Source organism: Myxine glutinosa, chromosome 4, assembly GCF_964187855.1.
Source record: "Myxine glutinosa chromosome 4, kmMyxGlut1.1, whole genome shotgun sequence".
Classification (NCBI taxonomy): Eukaryota; Metazoa; Chordata; class Myxini; order Myxiniformes; family Myxinidae; genus Myxine; species Myxine glutinosa.
Window position 1 is genome coordinate 75,034,053 of NC_136264.1, and position 11,731 is coordinate 75,045,783.

Consider the following 11,731-nt stretch of genomic DNA (forward strand, 5'->3'; position numbering starts at 1 on the left):
GATTGGAGAGGAGTGTGAGGGATTAGAGAGGAGTGTGAGGGATTGGAGAGGAGTGTGAGGGATTGGAGAGGAGTGTGAGGGATTCGAGAGGTGTGTGAGGAAGTATTGGAGAGGAGTGTGAGGAGGTATTGGAGGGGAGTGTGAGGAGGAGTGGGATTGGAGAGGCGTGAGGGTGGAGAGAGGAGAGTTTCAGGTGGAGAGGAGAGAGGGGTCACATATTATGTGAAATAAATAAATTGTGTTCATTACACCATTTCTGAATCTGATGAATTGCCAGTAACCATTTTGTAAAATTTAATGTGCAGCATCTAAATCAAGATGTCAAAATGTCACACACGTCCATGCCCGTGGGATTCCAACGTGTGACCCCACTGGACTGCAGCAAGAAAAAGAACGAGACGGGAGAAGGAGACCCTCGATGAACGTGATCACAGACTCGCACAGGTTGCTGCTGCAACAATGATGAAGAGGGTTGGAGAGGAGCGAGGGGTTGGAGAGTGCGGGGCTAGGGGTTAGAGAGGAGCAGGAAATTGGAGAGGAGTGAGGGGTTGGAGAGTGAGGAGTGAGGAGTTGGAGAGTGAGGAGCTAGGGGTTGGAGAGTGAGGGGCTAGGGGTTGGAGAGTGAGGGGCTAGGGGTTGGAGAGTGAGGAGCTAGGGGTTGGAGAGTGAGGAGCTAGGGGTTGGAGAGTGAGGAGCTAGGGGTTGGAGAGGAGCGAGAAATTGGAGAGGAGCGAGGGGATGGAGAGCGAGGCAGCAGGGGTTGGAGAGTGAGGAGCGAGGAGTTGGAGAGTGAGGAGCGAGGGGTTGGAGAGTGAGGAGCTAGGGGTTGGAGAGGAGCGAGAAATTGGAGAGGAGCGAGGGGTTGGAGAGCGAGGAGTGAGGGGTTGGAGAGCAAGGAGCGAGGGGTTGGAGAGCGAGGAGCTAGGGGTTGGAGAGCGAAGAGCTCGGGGTTGGAGAGCGAGCAGTTGGAGAGCGAGGAGCTCGGGGTTGGAGAGCGAGGAGAGAGGGGTTGGAAAGTGAGGAGTTGGAGAGAGGAGCTAGGGGTTGGAGAGAGGAGCTAGGGGTTGGAGAGTGAGGAGATAGGGGTTGGAGAGTGAGGAGATAGGGGCTGGAGAGTGAGGAGCTAGGGGTTGGAGAGTGAGGAGCTAGGGGTTGGAGAGTGAGGGGCTAGGGGTTGGAGAGTGAGGAGCTAGGGGTTGGAGAGGAGCGAGAAATTGGAGAGGAGCGAGGGGTTGGAGAGCCAGGAGCTAGGGGTTGGAGAGCGAGGAGCTAGGGGTTGGAGAGCGAGGAGCTCGGGGTGGGAGAGGAGCGAGAAATTGGAGAGGAGCGAGGGGTTGGAGAGCGAGGAGCTAGGGGTTGGAGAGGAGCAAGAAATTGGAGAGGAGCGAGGGGTTGGAGAGCGAGGAGTGAGGGGTTGGAGAGTGGGGAGCGAGGGATTGGAGAGCGAGGGGTTGGAGAAGAGCGAGAAATTGGAGAGGAGTGAGGGGTTGAAGAGTGAGGAGCGAGGGGTTGGAGAGCGAGAAGTTGGAGAGTGAAGGGTCACATATTATGTGAAATAAATCAATTGTGTTCATTACACCATTTCTGGATCTGATGAATTGCCAGTAACAATTTTGTAAAATTTAATGTGCAGCATTTAAATCAAGATGTCCAAATGTCACACACGTCCGTGCCCGTGGGATTCCCACGGGTGACCCCACTAGTGTGTGTGTATATATATACAGTATATATATATATATATATATATATATATATATATATATATATATATATATATATATATATATATATATATATATATAGATATACATACATACATACATACATACATACATACATACATACATACATACATACATACATACATACATAGTACATATATATATATATATATATATATATATATATATATATATATATATATATATATATATATATATATATATATATATATATATATATATATATACATATATATATATATATATATATATACATATATATATATATACATATATATATATATATATATATATATATATATATATATATATATATATATATATATATATATATATATATATATATATATATATATATATACACTGAACATCAAAATAAACTTATCACTTTCATTTTTTGAAATTTGCAGCTTTACAAACACGTTTCTTCAATTCTAATGGCTGATTATGTAACAGGAACTTCACCTCACTTCAATCACCTGGTTGATCAACAATGGCATGCTTGAGTGGTTCTATATAGTCCTGTATAGTGGATCTTTCCCTTTAAATAATGACCCTCACAATGAAATCCTTCAGTTCTCGTGGTTAGACATTCTTTTACTGCTGTCCATCGTCACTCGAGAGGCTTCTGACAGGGAAAACAACAAGAAAATTCAGATGCCACGCCTGGCAACGCCTGAACAATGTTTAAGGGCAATTGGAATGCTTGAGGCTGGTGTAAACCAGCGATCAATTGCCCAACGCCTTGGTTACTCACAGCCTGCAATTTACAACCTGGCCAGGTGTTACGGTGAAACTGGAACTGTGAATGATGTACAACGAAGAGGAAGACCACGGGTAACCACCCCAAACCAAGACCGCTGGATTGTGCTGCAGCATCTTCGTGATCGTTTCCACTCTGTGACGCAAACAGCTGCAGTGACAAAAGGTCGCCACAACAACCGCATCAGTGTCTCCACTGTGCGGAGGCGCTTGAGAAGTTGGGGCCTGGTGGCAAGACGTCCTCTCAGAGGTCCAGTGTTGAACGCAGTGTATCGGCGGAACAGACTAAGATGGTGTCTGCAGCATCGCCACTGGACACAGCAACAGTGGAGTGCAGTCTTGTTCAGCGATGAGTCGAGATTTTGCCTCCATGCTGCTGATGGGCATCAAGGGGTATGTCACAGAGGTCGGGAAAGGTATGCCTCATGCTGTATTCGCCAGATCAATCATTGGGGAGGATCCAGTGTGATGGTATGGGCCGGCATTTCCACCCGTTTCAGGACACCTCTGATCGTCATCAAAGGCAATTTCACGAGTCAGCGTTATGTCAATGAAGTTTTGAGACCTCATCTGAATTCTCAAATGAATCTTCATAATTGAGAGATTGAGGCAAGAACGATGTACGACATGTTTTTTCCAAAACTTGTGGACGGGTTATGACAACTAGGTGGATGAGTTGGGTAAGTGACAAGAACAAGCCGATTAGATTTTGGTTACGGTCCGGATCCAGATCCGGCCCATCAGTGGGATACAAAACGTACTGTTCAGCCTGGCAGAGGTGTGCGCTCTACCGAGTGCCGTTCTAGTTCTGCCAGAGATTGGGCCCATCAACGCTATGCTACAAGTCAGTTGCAAAGTGGAGTAGAAATGGACCAACAGAATGAATACATCGGTATTGAAGGAGCTGGGGCTCCCACGTCGATCGGAAGAATGGACGCGACAAAAAGCTGGAATTCATCCCAGTTGCTTTATTCAAACAAAACACTCAGGCACTCTGAAAAGCCCGTTTATCGGGCAGCAATATTCTATATTATAATAGCCGTAGATGATTCTGTCTGTCTGTCTGTCTATCTGTTGGGTGTCTGTCCGGGGTGTGGCTTACTCGGTTTGCAGAGTAGCTCCACCCATAGCTCCACCCATTCTGGGAGTGGCTTCATATAATTATAAACAAATATCCACCATTTTATTACTCGCATAGCTTTGAGTCCTGTTTTGTAGGCCCGTGGTGTCTTGCTCTCCCCCAGTTTTATTTCAAATCAAATTCGATAAATCATTTCATTTTTCACAGTCGCTAACATAGTTTTAGACTCGGTTGAAAAAAAACGGGAAGAAAATCCGATGAAAGTTGCCGTTTATAGAACGAAATGAATTCTCAAAGGCCTGTAACTTCAAGGCCATTGAGTCTCTCTCACGCCTTTATCTCCAATCTAACTCACCATATGATTTCATTTTTATCGATGGTTTTACTTTTAGACTCGGTGTCAGCAATAATTGAGAACAATCCACACACGCGGGAAAATGCAGAGATATATTTTTTAAAATCGCGTCATGGTGTATCATACACCGCCCAACATGACACCGCCGGCAATGTGTCGATATATATTAAAAATTCGCTTTTGCTTTTCCGTTATGATATATTACTATTTCGTTTGATGATAGTCGTCACAAAAACGTCAACAATGATGCCGACATATATTTCTTCGTTTTTATTTCATTCAACATATTAGCCGGAAGTAAAATATGTTTCAGGAAATTACCGAGAGATATTTCTTCGTTTTTTTTATTAGTTATGTGCGCATACACTTTAAATAGGTTTATTTGAAATCGTTAATTTTCCACAAACATTCCACACACGCGGGAAAATGCAGAGATATATTTTTTAAAATCGCGTCATGGTGTATCATACACCGCCCAACATGACACCGACGGCAATGTGTCGATATCTATTTTAAATTCGATATATCATTTCATTTTTCACAGTCGCTAACATAGTTTTAGACTCGATTGAAAAAAAACGAGAAGAAAATCCGATGAAAGTTGCCGTTTATAGAACGAAATGAATTCTCAAATGCCTGTAACTTCAAGGCCATTGAGTCTCTCTCACGCCTTTATCTCCAATATAACTCACCATCATGGTTTTAGACTCGGTGTCAGCAACGCGGGAAAACGCAGAGATATATTTTTTAAAATACACCATATCACCGCCCAACAGCCAACAGGTATCATACACCGCCCAACATGACACAGACGTCAACATTTCGACATTATCGCTTTTTCTTTAAACCGAGCCGAACCGAATAAACCGAGTGAATTCACCGTTTACCTTTGATGACAGTCGTCACAAAACGACATATATTTCTTCGTTTTTATTTCATTCAACATATTAGCCGTAAGTAAAATATGTTTCAGGAAATTACCGAGAGATATTTCTTCGTTTTTTTTATTAGTTATGTGCGCATACACTTTAAATAGGTTTATTTGAAATCTTTAATTTTCCACAAACATTCCACACACGCGGGAAAATGCAGAGATATATTTTTTAAAATCGCGTCATGGTGTATCATACACCGCCCAACATGACACCGACGGCAATGTGTCGATATCTATTTTAAATTCGATATATCATTTCATTTTTCACAGTCGCTAACATAGTTTTAGACTCGGTTGAAAAAAAACGAGAAGAAAATCCGATGAAAGTTGCCGTTTATAGAACGAAATGAATTCTCAAATGCCTGTAACTTCAAGGCCATTGAGTCTCTCTCACGCCTTTATCTCCAATATAACTCACCATCATGGTTTTAGACTCGGTGTCAGCAACGCGGGAAAACGCAGAGATATATTTTTAAAAATACACCATATCACCGCCCAACAGCCAACAAGTATCATACACCGCCCAACATGACACAGACGTCAACATTTCGACATTATCGCTTTTTCTTTAAACCGAGCCGAACCGAATAAACCGAGTGAATTCACCGTTTACCTTTGATGACAGTCGTCACAAAACGACATATATTTCTTCGTTTTTATTTCATTCAACATTTTTAGCCGGAAGTAAAATTACCGAGAAATTACCGAGTTCAGGAAATTACCGAGACATATTTCTTCGTTTTTTTATTTATTAGTTATTTGCGCATACACTTTAAATAGGTCTATTTGAAATATTAAATTTTCACAATGTAATTTACTTGCCATTTGTCATTTGATAATTATGAGACACTTCCTATTGAGGATCGTGACAATTCATGCGGTGCGTGGAAACTTCCATTTCCAAAATGGATGAAGAACGCAGCCCTGAACAGGATGCAGCAAGAAAACGAATGAGAAGGGCGAACGAGTCCGTCGTCGAACGTCAATGCAGACTTGAACAGGATGCAGCCAGAAAACGAATGAGACGGGAGAACGAGTCCATCGACGAACGTCAATGCAAACTTGCGGGGTCACCCGTGGGAATCCCTCGGGCATGGATGTGTGTGACATTTCGACATATTGAGTTAGATGCTGCACATTCATTTTTACAAAATGGTTACTGGCAAGTCATCAGATCCAGAAATGGTGTAAAAACCACCGTTTAGAGGCCATTTTTCCCCGCAAAGCGGGGGTTTGCCTTTTCGGGGACCGTGGTAGTTGTTGTTTTTTTGTCCCCTTTTGAAGCAATGTTTTACGGCCGGATGCCCTTCCTGACGCCAACCCTTTTTGCCGCCTTCAACGACAAACAGGGAATTACCAGTGAACTGGTACTCAATTAGCCGACCTCGGAAGGATGACAGGCTGAGTCAACCCCCCTGGCATTAATTCGGCGATCGACCGAGATTCGAACCCAGGATCCTAAGCCGGCACCCTAGCCGCTAGCCCAACACCAGAAATGGTGTCATGAACACAATTTATTTACGCACAAGCACAAAAGCAAGACGGGCCGATTTCCGATTCCGACGGGCCGACGGGCGAGACGGGCCGATTTCCGATTCCGACGGGCCGATTTGGAGCAAGAAAAAGAACGAGACGGGAGAAAAAGGAGAGAAACGAGACGGGGAAAGCCGATTGGAGAGGCGAGTGAGGCGCGATTGGAGAGGAGTGTGAGGCGCGATTGGAGAGGAGTGTGAGGCATGATTGGAGAGGAGTGTGAGGCGCGATTGGAGAGGAGTGTGAGGCACGATTGGAGAGGAGTGATTGGAGGGGAGTGTGAGGCACGATTGGAGAGGAGTGTGAGGCACGATTGGAGAGGAGTGTGAGGCGCGATTGGAGAGGAGTGTGAGGCGCGATTGGAGAGGAGTGTGAGGCACGATTGGAGAGGCGTGTGAAGGATTGGAGAGGAGAGGAGTGTGAGGGATTGGAGAGGTGAGGGATTGGAAAGGAGAGGGATGTGAGGGTTTGGAGAGGAGAGGAGTGCTGGGTGGAGAGAGGAGAGTGTCAGGTGGAGACAGGAGAGTGTCAGGTGGAGGCAGGAGAGTGTCAGGTGGAGAGGAGTGAGGGGTCACATATTATGTGAAATAAATAAATTGTGTTCATCACACCATTTCTGGATCTGATGACTTGCCAGTAACCATTTTGTAAAAATGAATGTGCAGCATATAACTCAATATGTCGAAATGTCACACACATCCATGCCCGTGGGATTCCCACGGGTGACCCCGCTAGTATATACATATTATCCCAGAGCGTTTGCCCAGGAAAGGCGAGAGGGGGCGTGGCCGAGCGGCGAGTGTCCCGACCGAGGCCTGGCAAGTTGAGCGCGGGCCTGCCCTGGCGTCCTGGACGAGCCCGGCATAGTGATCGCTCCGCGTCCTTGATAGGTGCAAGGCGATTGTGAAAACCCAGCGGTAGCCGCTACAGTGTCATCACATGGCAAGTTTCTTTGGGCCTTTGTACCGTTCAACTGTGACATCTGAGATGAGTTCATTCATCATCTCTACCTTGTGTCATCGGCGGATTGTGTTACGCCCACTGTTCGAGTCTAATTTCCGTGCTAGGGGAGGAGCAGAGTGAGAGCATGAGTTGATTGAAGGACATTTTGTGAGGAAATGTTTGCATCAAATTTGACTGACCGTTTGAATGAAGCCATCTTTAGCGCTTGATCTACCCTTCAAAGAAGACTCGTGCCCAGCAGCCACAGCAGCGGATCACAGCAGCCACATATACTCCGAATCCAAGTACTTCATCATAGGAGCAAGGAGCTCCAATATCATGAAACTTGTCAATTTATTATTTTTCTCGCATCACAATGCCTAAAGCTATTTGAAGAGATGTTCGATGATTTGTAATGTTGCTGGTGATTATATTACCCATGAGTGTTTCACACATGGTGGAGTCTAATTTGTCAGATTTACATGACAGTAGTATGTGCGGTGTTGGGTTCCATTCCTAAATTGCTGAGTCCATGCTATTCTTGAGGAATGCGTCCACTTGTCAGGTCTCAGTTCCTTTGATTCACTCATAATCTTAGCAGCTACACTCAATGTTGCACATTCCTCATCTCTGTCTTCAGTTGAAATGCCATTGTTACGGAATGGCAAAATGCTGGCATCAAACCTTTTCCAGACAGCACAAGCCAGTCTTGATCAAAGTTATCAGACATTTGCTTCACTAGGTCTCACATGCAAAGACTCGTACCATCATGCTTCATGTATGATTGACAAGGTTCAGGAGAGTTCCAAATATGGGAAGTATCAGACTTCATGTCGATGAATAAGGCCTGAAGTGAGACATATTCACACATACCCTGCTTATGACTTCCAGCTGCTGCTTTTACAGAGCATGGAGCCATAAATACTGATTTACAGTCAGCATGATACTGTACATCAGCAGCATCAAGGTCACTGATAGCACTGCTGAGCCTAACTTGAATTTGTTTGGACTTGATCATCCTGTCGTATTGCACAAATATCCAGAATGCCCTATTCGTTTTCCTGTTCTACATTTCACTACTCTGCGCCAACGATCCAGATGTCGAGCGTCTTTTTCTGCAAGACATACCCTTTCCACAAATAATGCAATGTTGTAGAAAATCAAAGCTGTTTGTGGACAGGCAGCATCTTGTTCTCTCAGCAGGAGGAGGTTCACTCGAGACTCTGGCACCATGTTGCTCATGCTGTTTCAAGTATCGGTTGATGTGCAACGTCCAGGCGATAACTTTTTACCATTTGAGCTATCGTTATCACATCAGCATGTTCACCAAAGCTTTATCATGATAATACGAAGAAGGTAAATTAATAATTTCGTCAAAAGGTCAAATGTCAGCGTCACCAAAAATCGTCAATTTTCATCCAATTGATCTGAAATTTAAATTTACCATTTGAGTTTTGTCATCACATTTTCAACAAAGCTTTATTATGAGAAAATGGAGAAGGCAAATTAATAATTTGGTCAAAAGGTCAAAGGTCAGCATCACAAAATCGTCAATTTTCATCAGATTCAACTGAAATATTAAGAATTTGCATTTTGGGTCATTGAATTGGTTCACCAATCAAAAGCTAGAAGCTGATTGTTTTTTTTAGATCAAAAGGTTAAAGGTCAAGGTTGCATAAAATCACCAATTTTCACCTGATTGACCTGAAATTCGAAGAATTTACATATGGGGTCACTGAATTCTTTCATTAATCAAAAGGTGGGAGTCGATTGCTTCATTTTTTTAAGATCAAAAGGTCAAAGGTCAATGTTGCATAAAATTGTCAATTTTCATCCAATTTACCTGAAATTTTAATAATTTACATATTGGGTCACAGAATTGGTTCACCAATCAAAAGCTAGAAGCTGATTTTTTTTTAAATCTAAAGCTCAAAGGTCAAGGCTGAATAAAATCATCAATTTTCATTTTATATTTTTCTTAAAGTGTTTTCGTTATTTTGAGCATACAGAAGAAGAAAACGATGTCTGAATACAAACGGATGCAGATGGGCTCTGCATTTTCATATGATTTCTTGTTAACAATGCACACTAAGCTTTTTGAGGTCATAATCTGTTAAGGAATCAAATAAATAAGTAACAAATATACTGTCGTGTCGACCCTGTTGTGAAGACCTCAGGGCGACAGATGACCAAACGAGCTTTAACTCCGAGGCGTATACCCAACTATGGAGGTACCTTGTGCACGCGCGGGGGGTATTGGAGAGCAGCGAGGCCTTACCTGCACGGATGGACGTGGCACGGGGGTTATCCGATACCCACAGCCAAATAAATGTACAAGACAGGCACGACAAGGAAATGCAATAAATAATGATTGAATGAAAATACCAGGATTAAAAAAATGAATGTACGGTAAAATCAAATTCCTAATTGGAGCACCTCGTATACAACACAAGGGGAAGACTAAAGTAAAAATAAAATGTGTAGTGTGGTGTAGTGCGTTGGCTGATACTCCGCCTGGCGACCTTGACCGTCCGGTTCCGTCACAGGTTCCGCGTCCCTGTACGGGAAAACACGTTGGCGTGAAGTCGCCAGCCACTGATGTGAAACGGATAGGCCAGAGCTCCTCCCTCAGTCCTTCTCACTCGGCTGCACCGAGCTCCGACCGTCCCGAACTTCCCACGTGCGCACGACACGAAACGCAGCCGTCACAAGGAGAGAGAGAGAGAGAGAGAGAGAGAGAGAGAGAGAGAGAGAGAGAGAGAGAGAGAGAGAGAGAGAGAGAAAGAAAAAGAAAAAGAAAAAGAAAGAAAGAAAGAGAAAATGGTGGGACGTGTCCTTTTTTACTCCTTCGTCTCGAACGTTCTCTCCGACGTCACACTCGCTCCAATCACCAAGTGCTACCCGCTCACCCTATCCAATCGTCCTTCAGGGTGTGGCCTCACTGCCACACTTGGCGCCCATCGAGAAGATTTGAGCTGGGTGGTATCGTAGAAAATGTCCAGATCCGGTCGGCGATCGCTTTATTTAATGTAGGTACTGATCGCATGACTGGTGGTGCAAGTGTTATAAGAACAAAGGGAAAAATACAGAGGCGACTACACACAGGGAATCTACCCTCATACCCTAACTAATTAGCCTAGCTCCACCCCTCGCATGGAGACATACACTACATGACCAAAAGTATGTGGACACACAAACATCACACATCTCATTCCAAAATCGTGGGCATTAATATGGAGTTGGTCCCCCCTTTGCTGCTATAATAGCCTCCACCCTTCTGGGAAGGCTTTCCACTAGATGTTGAAACATTGCTGTGGGGATTTGCTTCCATTCAGCCACAAGACCATAAGTGAGGTCGGGCACTAACGTTGGGCAATTAGGACTGGCTCGCAGTCGGCATTCCAATTCATCCCAAAGGTGTTCGATGGGGTTGAGGTCAGGGCTCTGTGCAAGCCAGTCAAGTTCTTCCACACCGATTTCAACAAACCATTTCTGTATGGACCTTGCTTTGTGCATGGGGGCATTCTCATGCTCAAACAGGAAAGGGCCTTCCCCAAACTTTTGCCACAAAATTGGAAGCACACAATCGTCTAGAATGTCATTGTATGCTGTAGCGTTAAGATTTCCCTTCACTGGAACTAAGGGGCCTAGCTCGAACCATGAAAAACAGCCCCAGACCATTATTCCTCCTCCACCAAACTTTACAGTTGGCACTATGGATTCGGGCAGGTTGCATTCTCCTGGCATCCGCCAAACCCAGATTCGTCCGTCAGACTGCCAGATGGTGAAGCGTGATTCATCACTCTAGAGAACGCGTTTCCACTGCTCCAGAGTCCAATAGTGGAAAGCTTTACACCACTCCAGCCGACGCTTGGCATTGCGCATGGTGATCTTAGGCTCGTGTCTGGCTGCTCAGCCATGTAAACCCATTTCATGAAGCTCCCGACGAATAGATGTTGTGCTGACGTTGCTTCCAGAGGCAGTTTCAAACTTGGTAGTGAGTGTTGCAACCGAGGACAGACGATTTTAATGCGCTACGCGCTTCAGCACTCGGCAGTCCCGTTCTGTGAGCTTGTGTGGCTTACACTTCGTGGCTGAGCTGTTGGTGCTCCTAGACATTTCCTCTTCACAATAACAGCACTTACAGTTGACCGGGGCAGCTCCAGCAGGGCAGAAAATTTGACGAACTGACTTGTTGGAAAGGTGTCATTCTATTACGGTGCCACGTTGAACGTCACTGAGCTTTTCAGTACGGCCCATTGTGCTGCCAATGTTTGTCTATGGAGATTGCATGGCTGCGTGTTTGATTATATATTCCTGTCAACAATTGGTGTGGCTGAAACAGCCTAATCCATTAATTAGAAGGGGTGTCCACATACTTT